This window comes from Corapipo altera, unplaced genomic scaffold, assembly GCF_003945725.1.
Source record: "Corapipo altera isolate COAL_440 unplaced genomic scaffold, ASM394572v1 45, whole genome shotgun sequence".
Taxonomy (NCBI): domain Eukaryota; kingdom Metazoa; phylum Chordata; class Aves; order Passeriformes; family Pipridae; genus Corapipo; species Corapipo altera.
The window spans coordinates 15,795,807-15,814,489 of NW_020884877.1; the positions used below are offsets into that span (position 1 = coordinate 15,795,807).

An 18,683-nucleotide genomic window follows, 5' to 3' on the forward strand; every position below is an offset into this window, starting at 1 on the left:
CTAAATTCAACATTCTGGGATCATTGACAGATGAAAATTCAACAGTAAAGCCTGCCAGTATTAATTATTTTCAGTTGATAAAGATCATTCATTTACTCAAAATAAATAGACATATTTATCAAATGGTTAATTAACTGCTTTTCATCTTAACTTTTTTCTTTCCTCTATTTTTGCCATTCTCTTTTAGTATTAATATGCAAAACAGCAGATGTTTTCTTATGAGATAAGTACAAAAATAGTGGCTTGGCACTCTTAGAGGTATAATAGGCAACCCTCTAAATCTTACAAAAAATCTGGGAAAGAAATTAAAAAGACTATTGTAGCTAGTTTTATTGTAGAGGAAAAGATGTCAAAGAGAAGTGAAAGACCAGTACACAAATATTAAGATTACTGTGACCTTGACCTATTCAATGTTCATAGTTCAATTGTAGAAAGATTTATGCTTATTGGATTATAATTTTTCAGTTATTTTTTAGGATAATGTATATTGCTATATGTCAGGAACTGCATGTGAGTACAAAATCAGTGATACTTATCTGAGGAGTATCCACTGAATTTGAGAATTCAGTGTTCATCTATCATTGCTGGAATAAGTCATCATTTGAAGGAAAATCAGGGACCTTCTTGTAAATATGTAGAATACTAAATATTGTGAAATACTAAGGAAAGGAGGCTTGAAAACACTGACACATCTTAACCATACATCTAAACCATATGATTTCAGATGTTTGGAAATATAAATACTTTTAGAATGCTCTTTAATTCAGTTGCAACTTTGATAAGGTATCATCTAAGAGTAAAAGAATATTTAGAAATATACTTCTGCCTATTTGAATATTGGCATCAATCAGAAGCCAGGAAGTTTAGTCAACTAAGGGAGAAGAATATTCCTCTTTGACTAGTCATCCAGTGATCTTCATTGTGATATGACTGAGTCAAATAATAAAAATTATATGTAAACTGAGGTCTTGAGCTGTCAGACAATACTTAAAAATCAAAACCTTTTCTTACCTGTTTCAAAAAGGAGTTATGTGGTATGAATTTATTGGTTTTGCTTACAGAAGTACCACATGCAAAGTCTTCAGAGGGAGTAAAGGACTCCTGTGTAAAATCCCCCTCCTTCCCCATTTATATGAGTTTGTGTTATCAGGTCTGAATACAAGGGTTTATTTTTTGAAGACTTTGAGCCACTGTTTACACATTTCAGCATGAATCACTTGTGCAGGTTGTTCAGGAACACAAAGGATAAATTATTTTGAGAAAAGAAAGAAAGGTCAGAGAAGGGTGGAAAAAAACCAAAAACCTGCATCTCAAGATATTGTAGTTCTCTCTCCAGTCAGTGATACCAGAACATTTTAATGTTTTAGCAGATCCCAAATGGAATCTAGCTTAGTATGAGCTAACCTCAAGTAATGATTTATTTATGTGCAAGGCATCTTAAGAGCAAGGTGTCTAAAAAAAATTGTCCTGTTTACTCAAGGTTGTTGGCAAGAGTAGTGTCTATGAGATACTGCTTCCTTCATTTCACCATGGAATAGAAAAGACCTTATTGAAATAAACTCAACCAGTAAGGATAATTTAGTGATAAACATTGTAAACTTCTACTGCCAGATTTTCCATAAAAGAAAAATTCGAAAACTTTTTTCATAGGCTTACAGTCATCCGTAAAAAAATGGTTGGCATTAGCTTCGTAACATGTGTAGGAGAAGAACTTCTCATTAAACCCCCAAATATGCCTATTTTCATCTCCCTCCTTGTGCGAAGGGGTCATCTAGTCCATTCTTCTTTTCCAATCAGCAGCTTTGTTCTACAGTCATTTGCAAAAAAATACAGTTTTTAAAAGACATTTTTTCAAACTGCATTTACTTTTTTTACTTTGACAGAAATATTTCTATCTGCTGGGGGATCAGAATAATTAATTTGCTAGTTGAGTGTGATATAAACTTGACTTACTTTCTTACTGCTGTCAAGCAGTCAACATTACTACTCACATTACCAGTGCAGCTGGCTCAGAAATGATCTTTTGCTGAGAGTCCTACACGTCAGCAATTTCTGTATCAATTTGTGTTAAGACAGTCTTGAGTTGCCAGGAGATCAGGCCAAGTTCACGTACAGGAAAAATGCTTATAAGAATTATTGTAAACTGAAAAGCTCTGTGGCTCAATGGAAGAGCAAGGTGCCTAGTACCTGAGAGAATTAATCAGTTTTTATACTCCAGACAAAAGTTATGGCTCTCAGGTATATTTTGAACAACAATAGCTTGATGTTTGTAAATTACATTGTATTTATGTATCCTCATGACAACAGACTTTGATGAGGCAGTCATTGTTCTGCAATTGGGTATACAGTTTATAGGGAGTATCATAGAAAAGAAGACTGGAAAAGCTTCGAAGGAATATCTAGTTCATCATTTTGCCCAAAGATGGAATCGGCTGCATCAAACTTAGACAAATTTGCCCGAACTGTAACATCAAGCAAACTGTATATTGCCTTTGCAGTGCTGGCAGTCAAGTTTGCTAAAATGTCAAGGTGACATTTTCTGCTCAATCTCTGTGTGTTGGGTTGGTTTACCTGTAGTTTACTTGTGAACTTACTTTATTTTTCTATCTGATGCAGTCAACTTTTGGTTACCTATAGGCAGATTGCCCTGGTGATGTATTAACAGTACAATGGCTGTGGAGGCATCTGAGCTTGCTTTAGGTGAGTAGTTTGGCTGCTTTGCTGTTTGAAGTGCCATGATCAACAGAATTGCTAAGTTTTTGCAACTTAATTAAACTTTTGTCGTATGCTTTCATAGCCTAATAGAGGTCATGATATTTTCAACTCTTGATTAACCCAGGTCAAGTATGTAAAAAGATTTTTTCTAAAGCAAGTAATCTCATATAACTATTGAAACACCGAAAGTAGAGAATGGTACATATAGGTTAGTTTTAATAGGGATTTCTCATTAACAGTCCACACCAATATATGAAAAAAATAAATGCACCAAGGTAGTTTTAACGTTATTTTTTGAAGGTGTAAAAATAAATAGTGAAGATTGGGGAAAAAAGTTTCTGATTTCAAATACAGCAATAATTGTTTTAAAAAATCATTCTCAAATTATATTTCCTTTACACTTGTTTTGTTTCTATATTATACTTAACTTAGGATATGCTAGCTGTGGGTCTTATTAGGTATCTGCCTTTTATATCAAATGCTTCTGATATTTTTCCTTTTTTTTTCCTTTTTTTTTTTAAATACTCAAAAAAGCAAAAAGGAAAGCATATAACAAGGGACAAGGACAATATATATTTCAAACACCAGTGACAATAAAGCATTTTTTTAACTGATCAAATTTGATAGAAAATTCATTGTATGCTTACCTTTAAAAGAAAACTAATAGTTTAAATGGATTTTGTAAACAAGAAATTGGATTATTTCTGTCCCGTTCACATTCACCTTGATTTTCCCATTTAAGATCAGAGCACAAGTCATATTTACTCAACTAAGTACATAACTAAGAATAATAGTCCCTGTACCTAACCTGACTCCTGTAAAACCCAGTCAATGTTCCACCTTGAGACTAAAACTTTTCGTGACCTGTCTTTTAATTTTGCCACAGGATTTTGTGTCCAGTTGCATTTCCTCTTGATAATGCCTAATCAAGCTGTCTGAAACAGAACTAGAAAACTTCACATGTCCCATCTTAGTGAAACCTTTGCCTTCTTTTGTAAGGAGAAACTCTATCAATCAAAATAGTCATTCAAGAATAGTTTGTATATGCATTATCAGTATTTAAGGCTCTTTACTTACTATTGAAGTATTCAAATTAAACAAAATATGGAATACAAGTAATATGAAGTAATTTTAATTAATATAAAGTGCTTTTTGTAAACAAGGTCGTGTAGGTTTCTAATAGCTGGCTAGCCTGCATTCTTGTTTCTCCTGTTGTTCCCTACACAGAGGAAGTGCTGATATGACCCAAACAATAAAAAAAAAAACCCAAAGAAATACCAGAAGTGACTGTAAACATCTTCACAACCAGGAATGTATCTTACGCATCATTTTCTTGAAAAATAAAATCTCTGTAATACAAGCACCTTACCCTCTGTAACACTATGTAAAGCAGGTAAAAAATGGCTATTTTCCAGAACCTAACCTTCATGCAGTAAGATTTATTTGAGGAAACAACACTTTCCTTTGGAAATTAATCCCAGATTTTATCTTATACCGTTGCTTTTCTTCTACTCACCACAGTAAGTAAGACATAGACAAACGTATGCAGGAGCAGTCTGTCTCTCCTTCCTTGCTTTGCCTTGCTGTTGCTCTCCTATCAGCTGTGGCTGTGCAGTCCTGCAGACACAGTGTGACAGGAACTCTGCTGCCTGGAGAGCAGGTACAGCTGCAGCTTTAGTGCTTGCTGTCTGCCTCATATTTGTAACACCCTCGCTCCTTCCGGTCATTCGTTCCAGGGGAGGAATGACACCAGCATTTCTGAGCTGTTCTTGTGTTTTCTCCCAGAACAGTCAGGGAAAGCAGACTTCGTGATCTCCATGCTAACTACCAGCCTGCTTGCTGCCAGTTCTCTCTACTTCTGCCAGTGATGACATTCAGCTTGCTCCTCCACACAGGATACAGCACTGATTCCTCATTATGTAAGGCAGTCTAGGTCAAGTGTAGGAGAGACACTGCTGGCCTGAGCAAGCTAGTGGATTGCTCCCTCAGCTTCATGGGGTCTGGAAGCTGGATCCTGATCTTTGCTACATCATCTTGGGTGAGTGTTTTTGCATGATTTAAATGATTACTGTGCTGTTTTTCTATGCAGATAGCTGTCAGCCATGCTGTGAACTGCAGAGATAATTTGCTAGGTGAAACCAGCCCTGTCAGCATGACTGAATTAACAGAGTAGAACTTCTTCTAGGCATCTTAGCTTTAAGACACTTTGTAAATAAATAAATCATAAATTGGGTTTGTTTAACAAACATCTTTTCTAACCATAGTGGGATTAGGGTTAATTTGACTGATTAAGCAGTGAAATAAATCCATTTACTTGAAGATGGTGTGGGAAAACATTATTGGATATTGCTATTAGCTCTGAGAGGTTTACTGCAGTTCTTGGCTGTTGCATTGTTTTAGTCTTGCAAATTGCAAATATGCTTCTATTATTGAACTAAACAAAATAAACAAAAAGGTATTTAATTTTCTTCTAGTCTATGGTTATTTTCTGAAGTAGCCATTAAATTCAGGATGCTATTTGCTATTTACTGCATGAATTTGTGAATCAAATGCTTCTGAGATATGTAAGGTGAATACTGCAGCTAAAATTACATTTAGTGACTGCTCTGCAGAATGCCGGAACAGTGCATGTGAGCTAGATTTGTATGAGAGGGTAGCTTTTTTTCATGCACCATGTAGAATTCAAAGACATTTTTTGGATTTAAACCCTTCTGCAAATCAGTCTGTGACAAAGTATAGAACAAGTTTGTCCTTAAACGAATTATACATGGTGGGTATTGCCAGGTGCTGGAATGTCTGATTATACTGGAATGCAGCAGAAAAGGCCCTGGAAAGTAACAGCATAACACTGATACTGCAGTATCATGTAGGGAATTTCAACAAGGCTAGCTTCCTTGCTAAGGAAAATTACTGCCTAATAAATCTGAAAATACTTTTAATGCATTTGCGAGATTAATTGAAACACTTGTCTTTATGTGCAGTACCTTGGACAGCAACTTTTTTGTTCTGTGGTACTATGACTCTCCTTCATGGGAGTCAGCAATTTGTAAAAATTAAATAACACAAATTTAAGATACATTAATAAATTCAAAAACACAGAGAAATTTAAAAAAAAAAAGAGGGAGAGAAACTTTGGACAGCATTATATTTAACAGCTTACTACCATTTAATTTACTTTCATTTAATATTAACTTAAAAATAGTGGTGTTTGTATTGAATTATGTTAATGAGTGTCAAACCAGAAAATTAAAAATGCAAAATTACTGTCTATTTACAATATGGCATTTATAGAATTTTCATGTCCAATAGGTAACTGCTTACTTTAAGAGTAAGTATCAGGGTCCCTTCCTTAGGTCAAAATAAGATTGGATATTAATATACGTTTGTGTATTAATATCAGATTAAAACTAATTTTGATGGAAAGAATGGAAGCCTTTAAAATGTGTTTTTCCACTCCACAGGAAACTAGCTGTTCTTCACATTGTTCTAGAAATAACTGATAGAATTTAATTTCAGCACTTTTTCCAAAGTGAGATGTTTTATCATTTTCTTATAATCTTTGAAAACTCTATTTCTCTGGAAAAGAACTGCCAAGCAGTCAATTGGCCTTACCTTACCAGTTAGTAATTTACTTTTTTTCAAATGACAGTCATATAAACCTGTGCTGTGATTCAGGAGAAATACCAGGCTGGCGCCTTCATTAATTGCATTGTGAAAGTTAGGTTCAAGAAAATGTAACTGATTTTTGGTATCTCCATAACACCTCTGTTGCAATGCAGTACATTACATTGTATAACATTTTATAGATACCTTTTCATGTTTCAAAATACAAAAGTATGTCTTTCAAACAAATAATAGAATAATATAGAACTTAGAACAAAACTGCTAGGTGCCATGCATTATTGTAATGATGTACTTCACGTTCTTTGTTTCTTGCTGCATGAAGTGTTCTAAAATAGTTATGCTATTATGTATGAGTACACTGTGTTCCATCCCATCTCAAGTGTGGGTGCTTGAGGTATTTTCTTACAGACTCAAGGAGTATTAATAACCTACCTATTCAATTAGAAGAAAAAAAAATACTGACTGTCTTTAAATGTATAGTGATTTTCTGGAAGTGTTATTTTTATTTTTTGCATCATGGTTCACAGCAGGGCATACACAGTACTTCTGAGCACAGCAAGCTACAGATACTACAGTAGGATAGAAAGTCTTAGAAAATGGTGTTTGCTATGTGTATTTATATATCCTAGATTTTGGTGTATCACTTTGGGTCTGAGAAATTGAATCTGAGCAGTAAAGTATGTTTTGAACCCACTACAATGTAGAATGACCCTTAATGGTCAGTGCCTCCTCCTGTTATTTTTCTGTGATTTAGTGGAATTGTCCAATCCACTACATCATTAGCTTGCGTTCAATGTTCTGTATATTTCCTCAAATCACAATATGCAGCTTGAGTTTCTGACAAACTTTTCACTTTTCCTCACAGCACTAGAGTTTTCTGTACTGCAAGGGGATTACTTTGTTCCCTTCATAGTCATGGAAATGACACTAAAACTGAGGAGCATGGAAGCAATGTGAAAGTGTGTGAAATAGGTTATTTTTGAAGAATTTTTCTAGCATAAACAATGGTAAGACCAGTTTTTGTAATCCATAATGTAAAAAAGTATAGCAGTATACAGTAGACTATTATTTTGTATAAAAGGTATTTATATCTCAGATTTTATCTGCCTATTTTGAGTAGTTGAGTGATGATAATCATATGCTAAGTTAGTGCTAAATTGGAAGACTACAAAGATTTGTGTTTTAGTTTGTCTCATGTAGCATGTGAATGTAAGACTGTAATAGTAAAATTGTCCAGTTTTCCAGGTAAGTTTGGGCTCACAAATGCAGATCTTGCCTTGTCCAGAACAGCTAATTTTTATTTGCATCTAGTGCACAAAAACATTCCAAATGTGATAAAAATCTATTGCTGTAGAAATGGGCTTTGTCTGTTCTGAAGATATCTGTTTAGAAGCTGGCAGATGGGCTCTGTTCCCTGTGCAAAAAGTTACTATTGTTTTTATTCAGAGGTTTCCCTTGCTTTTCCTTGAGACTGGTTGGATGAAGTCTTCTGTTCTGTGTTGCTACAATTCATCTCATTTTTACAGGTTCTGGTTTTCCATTATTGTATTTTTCCACCCTTAGCTGCCTGTATAGCACTTCTGTGACTGCAGTACAATTGCTTCACAAGTTTAGAAGGAGAAAATGTCCCCTGGATTATCACGTTCACCTGCTTGTCCATGGAGGAACTTGGTTGGCTCATCCCTTATCTATTAGATGAAGTACTCCACTAGCTGTTTTCCACACCCACTGTAATTCATAAAATTCATTCCTAGAACACTAGAAAGAGATACTGTAAAGAATCAAGGGAGATGTTTTGATAAATAAAATATATCTCAGACTCTGCCATTAAATATATATATTTATTGCTGTTAACACTTTAATAATTGTGTATGTAGAACATACTAGTCTGCATTGTTGCTTATGTGGTTTACTGCTGCATATGAACATCTCAGCTTCTAAGGTCAATTTTAAAGGTTTCTCTAGATTGTACACAACTTTCTTTGCACCAAAAATGCTGAAACAGGATAGTGACAAAAAAGACTGCATTCTTTTTTTTCTCCAGTTGCAGTTCATTATAGGTTCCATTCAGAAAGGGAATTGTGCTGCAGAGGGTCACCAGAGAAGAACTTCCAGATGAATCCTTTCATGTGCTTTAGAAAAACAGTATCTCACAATGCCTGGTGATCACTGAGGCTCTTGAGCCAAAAACTTAGTGGGATGTTCTTCACCAGTGCTCTTAAACGCTTACACAGTATTCCTGAGGTAGAGCCAAGAGTAGGACTGGTCAAAATTTATATGAGTGCAAGTGCAACTCCATTAATGCAAAGTTACCAGGTCTGCAGAATCTGAAATCTGCAAGATTGCAAGCTCATGGCTGCAATGGAAAGTTTGCCTGGCAACTGTGTCCTTGCTCTGCAGGGCATAGAGGGGTTCTCCTTTGGGCCTGTTGGATGGTTGCTTCAGCCCTTACACATTAAGATGATTTATGCTTGGGCACTCAGGGAGGGAGTTGTCACCACACTTGCAGGAAGAAGTGCTTAAAAATTTCCAAACTAAATGCAATTTAATTTGCAAACTAAATGCTGTTTATTTAGAGACAGTAAAAAAAAGCAAGTTGGATTTTAGGGAGGAGAGGGGAGGGGAGGGAGACGACTCATTAAACTGTGTTTTATTTACTAACTTCTCCTGTATCTTAGAATTGGAGAAATTGTGATTGAGAAACCTTTTTTGTTTTCTTAGGCTGTGGTGCAATGTATAAGTTTAAAATATTAAATATATAAGAATTCATGAGGTATAGCTCTTTAGCAGTTGGAAAGAAGTTGCTGTTGTGTTGATGAAGTGTTCTCTCTGAAACCCCATATGAGATGACAGTCCAGTTCAAGAAGCCACAAGAGGAGCTTGTTAAGATAACCAGAGACCCCATCCATTTTCCTGACAATATAAACTGCTGGAGTGAATTTGAGCACCTGGTTATACCACTGTGACCAGTGAAATCTGAGGCATGAGAAATGCTGCTCAAAAAAAAAAAGCTTTTGTATTCTGTTTATTGTACTTGGAGATTTCTCAAAGTCAGTGGTCATATTAAGCATCCTATGCTGAACCTCTACTGATGCTTAAAGCAGGATATCTTAGTTTATTCATTCCTGGTTTACTGTTTAATTTTGTGTTGTTTGTTTCATTTCAAAGTGCAAAGTTTTAAAGGAGCTATGGCTGTAACATGTCACACATGCCCAGATTATAGCAAAGACTGGAGGAACTCATATTAAAACTTCAAGCTGAGAAGCAAGTATTGTTTATAAACACCAGAAAATGCAGCATTTCCAGAAACATCCTCCATTAACAGACAAATTTCTGTGAATGACCAACTGGCATCAGCAGTATTATCTGAATATCCGTTTAGTATTTAAAGTTTTCAGGATGATTCTGAGTCAGGTGTGTTACTAGTGCTACAAGATAATTTCTCACCTGCAAATGCTCTTCATGACCCCAAAGAATTTTGCAAATATATGAAAAAAGGACAAATCATCCTTTAGAATTATACCTAAGAAAGCATGAAACAGTTGAAGAGTGTGTTACCAGCTGATAATAACAAGGTAATGGTTTAAAGAAAGCTCTTCCTACCTGAAGGTCATAGACTTTAACTGCATTGGGCTAATGGGGACCTGTCTGAGCAGCCTACCAGTAGCGCCATCAGAAAAGCTAAATTCAAAACTGGTGATCATGACAGCAGTGCAAGATGAAAGCATGGGAAGCCGTTCTAAATCAGACCTCAGGCGTATTCAAAGGAGACAGGTTGCATGACTGTGTCCAGTTTGGTCTTGCCCTTTGTATGTCAGCATTTGAGCACTAGTATTATGGTATATTTTATTATGGTTTATAATATTATGGTGTATTTTAACTAAATATTTAGTGTCATAAGCTTGCTTGCTGTGTCCTTTTAATCACTGCAATATTTGAAGAGAAAACATCTAAAATTTTGTGAGATTAGATTTCATTGTTAGAACAATTGTTCATAGCATTCTGTATTGATAAATGCCTGAAAATTAGATGTTATACTGAGAGATTCCAAGTGCTTCTTGTGAAGGGACAAGCATGTCAGGTCACCACTGGGAGGTGGAGAAATGCACATTCACATAGTTTGGATTCAAGGAAAATTTAAGCAGTCAAAATCTCATGATGTAAAAATGTTAGAAAAAATCTATATCAGAACAATACTGGAATTGACTCTAAGGCATCAAGTTCATTAAAGCTGCCTGGGGTCACTGAATCAGAGGCTAATGTTAAGTGTATTTTATATCATAGATTGTAGCCTTATTGCATGCAGGTATGAATTAGGGTCGTTTTCTTCTATCTTTACATGCAGAAATGGTATTAAACAGTGAAATAAATGCAGTATTACTTTTAACCCTTCCTCTGTGCATCTCTTACCTTCTCAGTCACTGTCCCTTCCCTTTCCTACCATACTGCACCCACCCCCGTCCAGCATGGTGGACACTGGGGTTTTCAGAAGTGTTTGCTCATGGTCATCCCGACTTTTTTGTTTGTGATTTTTTTTTTTTTTTTTTTTTACCACAAAGCAAAATGAGAAATATATAATGCCATCTGATTTTGCTCAAACTGAGCCTGAGCCAATGCAGATGGAGTTCATTGTGTTAGCAGTTACTGCTACTTAACAGGCTGAATTTTAAATAGGAGCATTTTTTTGTCTAGGTTCCAGATTTGGCTGCGCAGCTGCCATCTGAATACAGGGAATGTATAGAGCTGACGTGGCAGTCGTGTACCAGGCGCCGTGATTAGCAGCGCAGTCTGTAATAGATGGACATGTCACGGGACTCGGGCGCAGCAACCCTTTTTCTTTTTTTGTGATTGAACCTGTGACTGATGGTGTTGAATCTACCACCACTACTCAGTGGGGAGGTGTAAAATGAGACAGAGGACAGGTAGCATTTAGCTGTGGCGTGCCAGGGGCTGACCTGGAAAGGTGTCTAGTGCTTTTGTAATGGCCGGCACTTACCCAAAGTATTTCCTTTGCACGATTCAGAGACAAGTAATTAACAGAAAAGAAATGAAAATTACTGAAATCTCTAGCTTATTTAACGCTGGATAAAGAAATCTATTTCTCAGTGCAGCCCCTGCCCTTTGTTCCTCGCTGAAGGAAAACAGGGTTGCAGGTTTTCAGACTCGTTTAAGTCAGAAAATCACCTAAGAACCGATCTTTTACAGCCAGTTCTTTGCTTTTGCCGATAGATGGGGCTGTCCTTTAAGGTGATGGCTTGGTATTTTCCCCCCCACCACCTTTTTTTCTTTCTTCACCCTCCTCTCTGTCTCTCTTCACTCTCCTCCCATCCCCCTCTCCTTTTTTTTTCCCTGCAATTTGCTGATTTGTATTAGGTGCCATAGAATGAGCCTTAGAACAGGAAGCCGAGAATGAAGCAGAGATGATACTGCAGAGGACTTTTTTTTTTTTTCCCTTCTCGATGAGAATGCAGCACTTTATAAACACTTTGTAATCTTTTGCAACTGAGAATCTGAACAAATTTATTAGCATTTCAAGCTTTTCATTGTGACTATCTCTTGGTGTTTCTTTAATTTTTGTTTTCTTCCTAATGCTTTTGAAATTCCCATTTTATCAGGTAAGCCAGCAGGATGTGAAATCCTAGACCTTAGTGCATTGATGTGAGCTGTTAGCATGGATGCCCCCCAACCCCCCACCTTTTTTTCTTTTTTAAAATAATTTCTGAATACTTCCTTTATAGTTATTGTTAAGCATATAATTAAGGAGAAAATAAAATTTTGGTGTTTTTAAAAATTTTTCAAAAGCTGCAGTCAGTTCTTTTTGGCATCACAGCATTTTGTTACATTTGTAGGATTTCAGCAGCCTTGTATTTTTGCATATTTGCCAGTTTGTTGGGGGGTGATTTTTTTTGAATTATTATTAAGTATTTTACCTGAACTGTTTAGAAGGTAAAAGGGTCATGTTATTCCTTCACATGGAAAACACATTAAGGGCTAAAGCAAGCATTCCAGGAGTGTACAGTTTTCCTTCCCGTAGAGAAGCTCTGCTTTAAGGCTAAATGCTTCACAGGAATGTTTTACCAAAGGAAGAAAGGCATCCCTTTCCTTTATCTCACTTGCCCTCTGACCTTAGTCTTTCTGATCAGGTACACTGCTAGAAGCTCTTATTTTCATTTACATACTGACCAGAACTGGTTGTAATGCTGTAGATATAACTCGGTTCATAATCTGAACCGTCTTGCTTTTTCAAACAGCACAAGAAATTTGCCAGGTGGACATCAACCTATTTCAGCGTCTTTTCTAAAATGGATTTCTCTGCTGCTTGTCTGAGGTATGTGCTTAAAAGCATCCCACTGAAATAATTTACCTGGGATTGGGCTGTTTGTTCAAGCCACCTATGTTTCATCTCCACTTTGAAAAAGGTGTTGTTACTCATTCAGCAATATTTGAAAATGGATTGGTGTTTTCTATCGCTATTGAAAACCTGTTCAATTGTTCTTTTATTGGCTGATGTTAGTGTTGCATACTTGAAGTGCACCTACTTTTCTATTGTGTTTTTCAGGCTTGACCGAGGTGTTAATATAAAGTATAAAGGAAAAAACACTGTTCTAAAAATGACTCCGAGATCTAAAGTGAAACAATAACAGGGTGATTGCTGTCAAAACTGACACTCTGATAGTTTATTCTGTTGAGCCTGGTTTGTGTGATCTTGAATATTTGCTGAAGCATTTAGACACAGGAAAGCAAGTTAGAGACAAGCAGCCTCAAACTGGTTGTGCTCAGTTTGCCAGAAATTTTTCATTATTTTAAGGGAAGTATCAAGAGCGGGGAGGGGGGGAGTGACACAGGGAATTAAGGGAATTAAGAGCTTGCATAAAGCATAGTCTAATCAGTACAATTCTAGTGAATTCTAGGAAAACAACAACAATTTGTATATCATCTTGTACCAGAATTAATAGTCTGACTATGATGACTTACAGGAAAATTATATAGATAAATGTATATCATGAAATCATGTATCCTGTCAGCTGTTTGAAACGATACTTTATATTGGGGCAAGGGTAGTTTATTATCAATCACTGAAATCTATGTTGAAATTATTATTATATTAGAACCTGAACTTGCTTTGAAGTTTCAGAAATTGTGAATGTCAACAACTGAGATAGCTGGGAAGCTAAAATCAATCATTCTTAAAATGAAGGTGGCCTTGAGCTAGAAAATCTTCAGGATGTCTATGAATATGACTCTTCAGTGCACTATCCCAATGCCAAACAGTTTAAAGGACAGCTGGTTGTTGACATAGAGGATGGCATCACTGCTGCTATCCATATTACGCTACATCCTTCCAACATGTGAATTCTACTATTAGAGTTTTGTACATTAATGAGAGAACTCAAAATATTTGAGAGACAAACCCACAAAGCTTGGCATTGAATTTTGTCCCTTAAATGATATTTTATAAATCCTTCTCTCTGATTTTTGGCTACCTGAAACTGAAGAACTAAGAATGAAGTTCTCCTGTTTTTGGTTATGAGAAATATTCTGGTAGTAATCAGGAGAAGTGGGTACTTCTTTGTAATTTTTTTTTTTTTTTTTAAGGGGCAGAAAGCTTGATTTTATTTGTGTGTGTGCATTTAGAACTGTGATACTCTTCTGGATAACAGTCTTTCATTTCATCTTATTAAGTTTCTGAACTCCAGTGCCAACTCACCTGTGGAAAAACTTATTGGGTCTTTTGGGCTAAATATCATGAAGAGAACTGATTATTGTTTTCCAGTAACAGGAACATATTCTACCTTCTTTTTCTCCATTGATAACAGTTGATATATGTAAGAGGCAGTGGGATTCCACAAGCCAAAATGACTACAGCAGAAGACAAACCAAATTAAAAATTGAACAATAGATATTCCCACTTGTAAACTGAGACAACCAATGTTATGGCGACAGTTTGACATACTAGACAAGGAATACCATGAGGCTTTTTTTAGCATAATATTTTAGAGCACTTAAGAGATCACATTGCTCCAGGATAAAAAAAGTCATGAAGCTGAAATATTCTAAAATGTGAAAAAAAGCAACATTGGAGTAAATTTTAACAATTAAAACCTCTGACCGATGTTTCTGACTGAATGTAATTTTGTGGGGAGATGGGGAATATCATGCAAGGTCTCCATATTTTTTTTTTTGCAAATCTCAGTAGTTCTGGTACATGTTGCTTCAATTTTTCTAGTTGTAGGTTTATGCTTTGTGGAGTCTTATCCATAAAAACATATAGAAGTTGGATGGAAACAATTGAAAGTTTGGTATGGAGTGAAGTAATTAGTTAAATGACAAATGTGGACTTAGAAATCATCTCCCTTTTCATATTAGGGTTAGTCCAACTTCTGTAAAATGTACTGCTTTCTTTTTATTCAATATTAGTAATATTCATTGAAAGAATCACTGTGATGTCTTACTGAATACATGGGTGTTCAGTGTTTTTAGGCTTGCCGTCTTTTATTTATTATTGTGTCATCATTTCTGTCTCTTCTGTTTCCACCAGTATGTGTGGTTCCAGGTCCCTTTTCATGCTCTTATGAAATGCTATTTAGCTCTGGCAAAAATAATTGATTTTTTAAAAAATCAACTGTTAAAAATTAGATTATTAAAAAAAAATGTTAAAAAAATTCTGTGTAGCAACCTTCCCTCCCATATTAAATATCACTTGAAAATCCACGATTCTAATTCAGCCACCATGCTATTTATTGCACTCATTTATCAGCCTCAGAAACTCTCTCTCTTCTTTCTGTTTCTGCCAGGAAATTCTCCTTACATTGCATTTTCAGAAGGCGAGTATCCAGTAGATCTCTAACCTTCCAGTGCTCTATTTTGAAGTGTTTCCATCCTTCTTTTTATTAATTTCCTCTTTTTTCACAAGTATCTGAGGGAAAAAAAGGACATAACGCCCCTAGTTTTGGTGTGAAAAACATCCAGCTCAGTTCAAGCTTTCAAGATCTATCCCATTTCATTCCCTCTGTTTTGGTAATCAGTACCTTGCAAACATGCAGACCAATCTTCTTCATCTTTCTCTTACTCCTTAAACAGATCCTTTAATTTACTTGCAGCACTGGCTTTTTAAAATTACTTCATAATACAGTTCAAAACACTGAAGATCATTCTCCTGGTAAAACAAAACAAAACCAAACTAAAACCCAAATCCTGTCAAGGTCAGAATAAATTTAGGAATAAATGAAGAGTGTGTGACTCAATTAGGCTTTATTTAATAGTGGCGTTGATCAAAGATGAAAACACTAAATAGCAACTACAGTATTGTTTAACTGAAGTAATATGTCTGGAGGAAGCTGTCAAATACTTGGCTATTTAAGTGCATTTTAACCCAGTAACAAGACTGTGTTCTAGATGTACGTGCCTGCAATTCTTCCATCCTCTCATCCCTCCCCATACTCCATTTTCTACTTACTCTTTAATGGTGTTTCATTCAGAGCAAGATCTTTCATTTTCTTTAATTATTTAAAGTGTCTAAACTCTGTTTAAAATTATTTTTAAATTTATATTTGTTTGCTAAGAGGAAATTGTGATGAAGGTATTACTGAATGCAGATGATAGGTGCTCCTGTTAGGAATGTCTCAGCAGGGCTCTTTCGGTAGCTTTGCAGGATTCCTGCAAACAGAAGTGAAGTGACTGGTGGATCATTAGGAGCCGCACACTGTTCTAGATGTCCATCTGACTGGGATAGGAAGTGAAGGCAGAAGAAATGGGCTCACCCAGATGAGATATGGGGACAAGCATTCTGCTAGAGAGGATAGTGAAGAGCTGCAATAGTGTCAGAGGAATCTGTGAAATTTGTCCTGAAGGTCTGTAGGAAGGGGTTAGATGAAACATCTGTTGGGAAATAGGTATGGCAATCTTGCCTTGGGCAGCAAGATGAACTACGTGGCCTCTGATCTTTTTTTTTTTCCAATCCAATTTTTCTCTGAGTCTACAAAAAGAAGTAGATATCTGTTGTGTAACAGACTTTAAAAAAAAAAAAAAAGGGTATAAGAAATTATATAGGGTCCAAAATAGACCTAGTAATAGCTATCTTTATTAGGATTGCCTAAAAGTATATAAACACCCCCTGAAAATATTTATCCTATGATATATACACTCTGCAAGACTTCAAATATATCTAGAAAGAACAGAATATAGATCCTGAGAACTTACTTAATTTCTTAGTGTTTCTCTTAGATTAAATAGTCTTTAATGGTTAATGATAACGAGTGTGTGAATAAAAGGGGCAGAAAAAGGATATTTGGCAAATCTGACCAAATTTGCTTATTGTCAGGAGAATACTATACATTTAATTAAAAAGATTTTTAAATTGATAGTTTTTCTTCATAGAGAACTAGGACACTTCAGAATCTGATTAAAGTGAGTGTACCAGAGCCATTTCAAAGTTTTATTTTTAATGTTTATATTCAGTATTTTTCACAGCTGAGAAACCCAATCTAATACATTTATTTCCTACAATGAAACCCTAAATAATGACAAATATACCACCTGGAATGTTCAGTGATGGATAAAGACAGAGAACTATTCAGAGTTCCATACTGTTTTCAATTAACAATGCTTAATTGAAAAAAAGTTATCCAACAATTTAATTTTTTTCCTTAAATATTAACTATATAATCCAAGTATAATGTAGAAACCTTGCATCTGAGTATTTTTGCCTTCAATTCAACTTATTTTCTCTTTACTCACACAGGGAGAGATAAACCATAAAGAATGATCCTTTATTATGTTTTCAGGACTTCATATTTTCTCAAAAAAATTTATTGTAAATCAAGCACTGTTAATTAATAGAATGTTTTATCTGAAACAAAAATTTTCACTCCAAGGAAAATAATACATATTTTACAATATAATTGTTTCTTACTCATTTTGGCTCGATCTAAAACCGAGACTAACCGGCACTGAGATACCCTGTGTCTGCAGAGGGTCTTGTCTTTACCAACGTGGTGGCTGTTTGCACCCTGACAACAGACTCTGCCTTCTGCTGTGAGCTAACTCTTGAGTCGTGTTCTTAAACTCTTTGGGAAACTACTAACTAAAACGAGTGAAAATTGCACCAAGATCAGCTCTTTTTAGCAAGAGAGGTGATTTTGTCCCTGGATCCAGAAATATTTCTCACCATTGATTAATGTATTGACCTCTAAGCTACAGAGCAAACAAAATAAATATTGTTCATATGAATATAGATAATGAAAAATATTTATAGTTAACCTAGGAAGAAATAATAACACTTTATTGCTCAGATTTTTTTTTAGAATATGGTTTTAGAATTAGCTAAATAAATCCACAAACTAGTATAACATGTTAATCAACTGCATACAAAAGACCCTGAGATTAGCTCAGTTGATTAGAGCACGATGCTGTCACCAAGGTTGTGGGTTCATATGACTGTATGGACCATTCCATTAAGAGTTGGACTCAATGATCCTTGGGGGGTTTTTTACAACTCAGAATATTCTGTGAAAATATTGCAATTTTTGAAATAAAAATTACAAATGAAACAGCACAATACTGTTCAAAGTGTCCCTTAGGAACATTTTATAGCTGGAAAAAAATAAATTTGAAATCTATAGCTTCATTGTCTTCCATGAAAGCCAATATTATGGAGGGACACATCTTCATATAGATTGTTTAACTTTAATGCTAATTAGAAAGTGTTAATTATAGTGTATAAGATTGTTAATAAATACTTACAAGAAGTGCAAAACCAATTTAGAAAGTATCTTGCTAAATCAGATGCCAGACTGTTTTATTTCTTTTTAATAATCCTGAATGCTTGCACGAAAACCAGTGTACATGAATCATTAAAAATACATCACTATTTAGTGGCAGATTAAACTGATTTTGCTTTAACAAATGATGGTTAAGATGTATAGAGAGAGTCTGAGAAAAGAAAGATATATAGAATATACTTAAAATCTGATGCAAAATAGTGTACTCTGTAGCACTGTTTTCTGGGACTGTGGAGCTTTGTAAAACTATAGTTATTGGCACACCTAGATGAAGAAGGCTTGCCAGATGTTATTTCAAGATGTTGCTGTCTGCTTTTTGATGGGCAAATATAAAATTGCCTGCAACATTTTATAGCAGCAGAATGTACACCCACCTGGGCTACTTATCTGTGAGAAAATTTAGCAGAATTTCTTTATTCTAGTAGAACAGCCAATCTCCAGAGGTGCCTTCCCACCTCAGCCAGTCTATGAGTCTGTAATACAAAACCACATCCTAGGAGTGCAGGTGAAGGCTGTCACCAGCTTGTTCATCTCTAATAAGGAACAACTAAGCACTAAAAAACG

At 35.4% G+C, this 18,683-nt stretch overlaps 1 protein-coding gene across 10 annotated transcripts in view; it reads left to right on the forward strand.

Annotated features, from left to right (window-relative positions):
• SCN1A (sodium voltage-gated channel alpha subunit 1) overlaps nucleotides 1–18,683 on the forward strand; it is a 187,403-nt gene that overhangs the window by 91,998 nt on the left and 76,722 nt on the right. For 3 of the 10 annotated variants that reach the window (XM_027636673.1, XM_027636676.1, XM_027636675.1), the window contains exon 1: nucleotides 4,405–4,753. The exons of 3 other annotated variants lie outside the window; for them this stretch is intronic. The gene's annotated coding sequence lies outside the window, so the exon portion shown is untranslated. Of the gene's footprint in view, nucleotides 1–4,350; nucleotides 4,376–4,404; nucleotides 4,754–7,204; nucleotides 7,347–12,590; nucleotides 12,668–18,683 lie in introns of those variants that run through there. 4 more of the 10 variants (XM_027636669.1, XM_027636671.1, XM_027636670.1 and 1 more) reach the window with 4 other exon arrangements.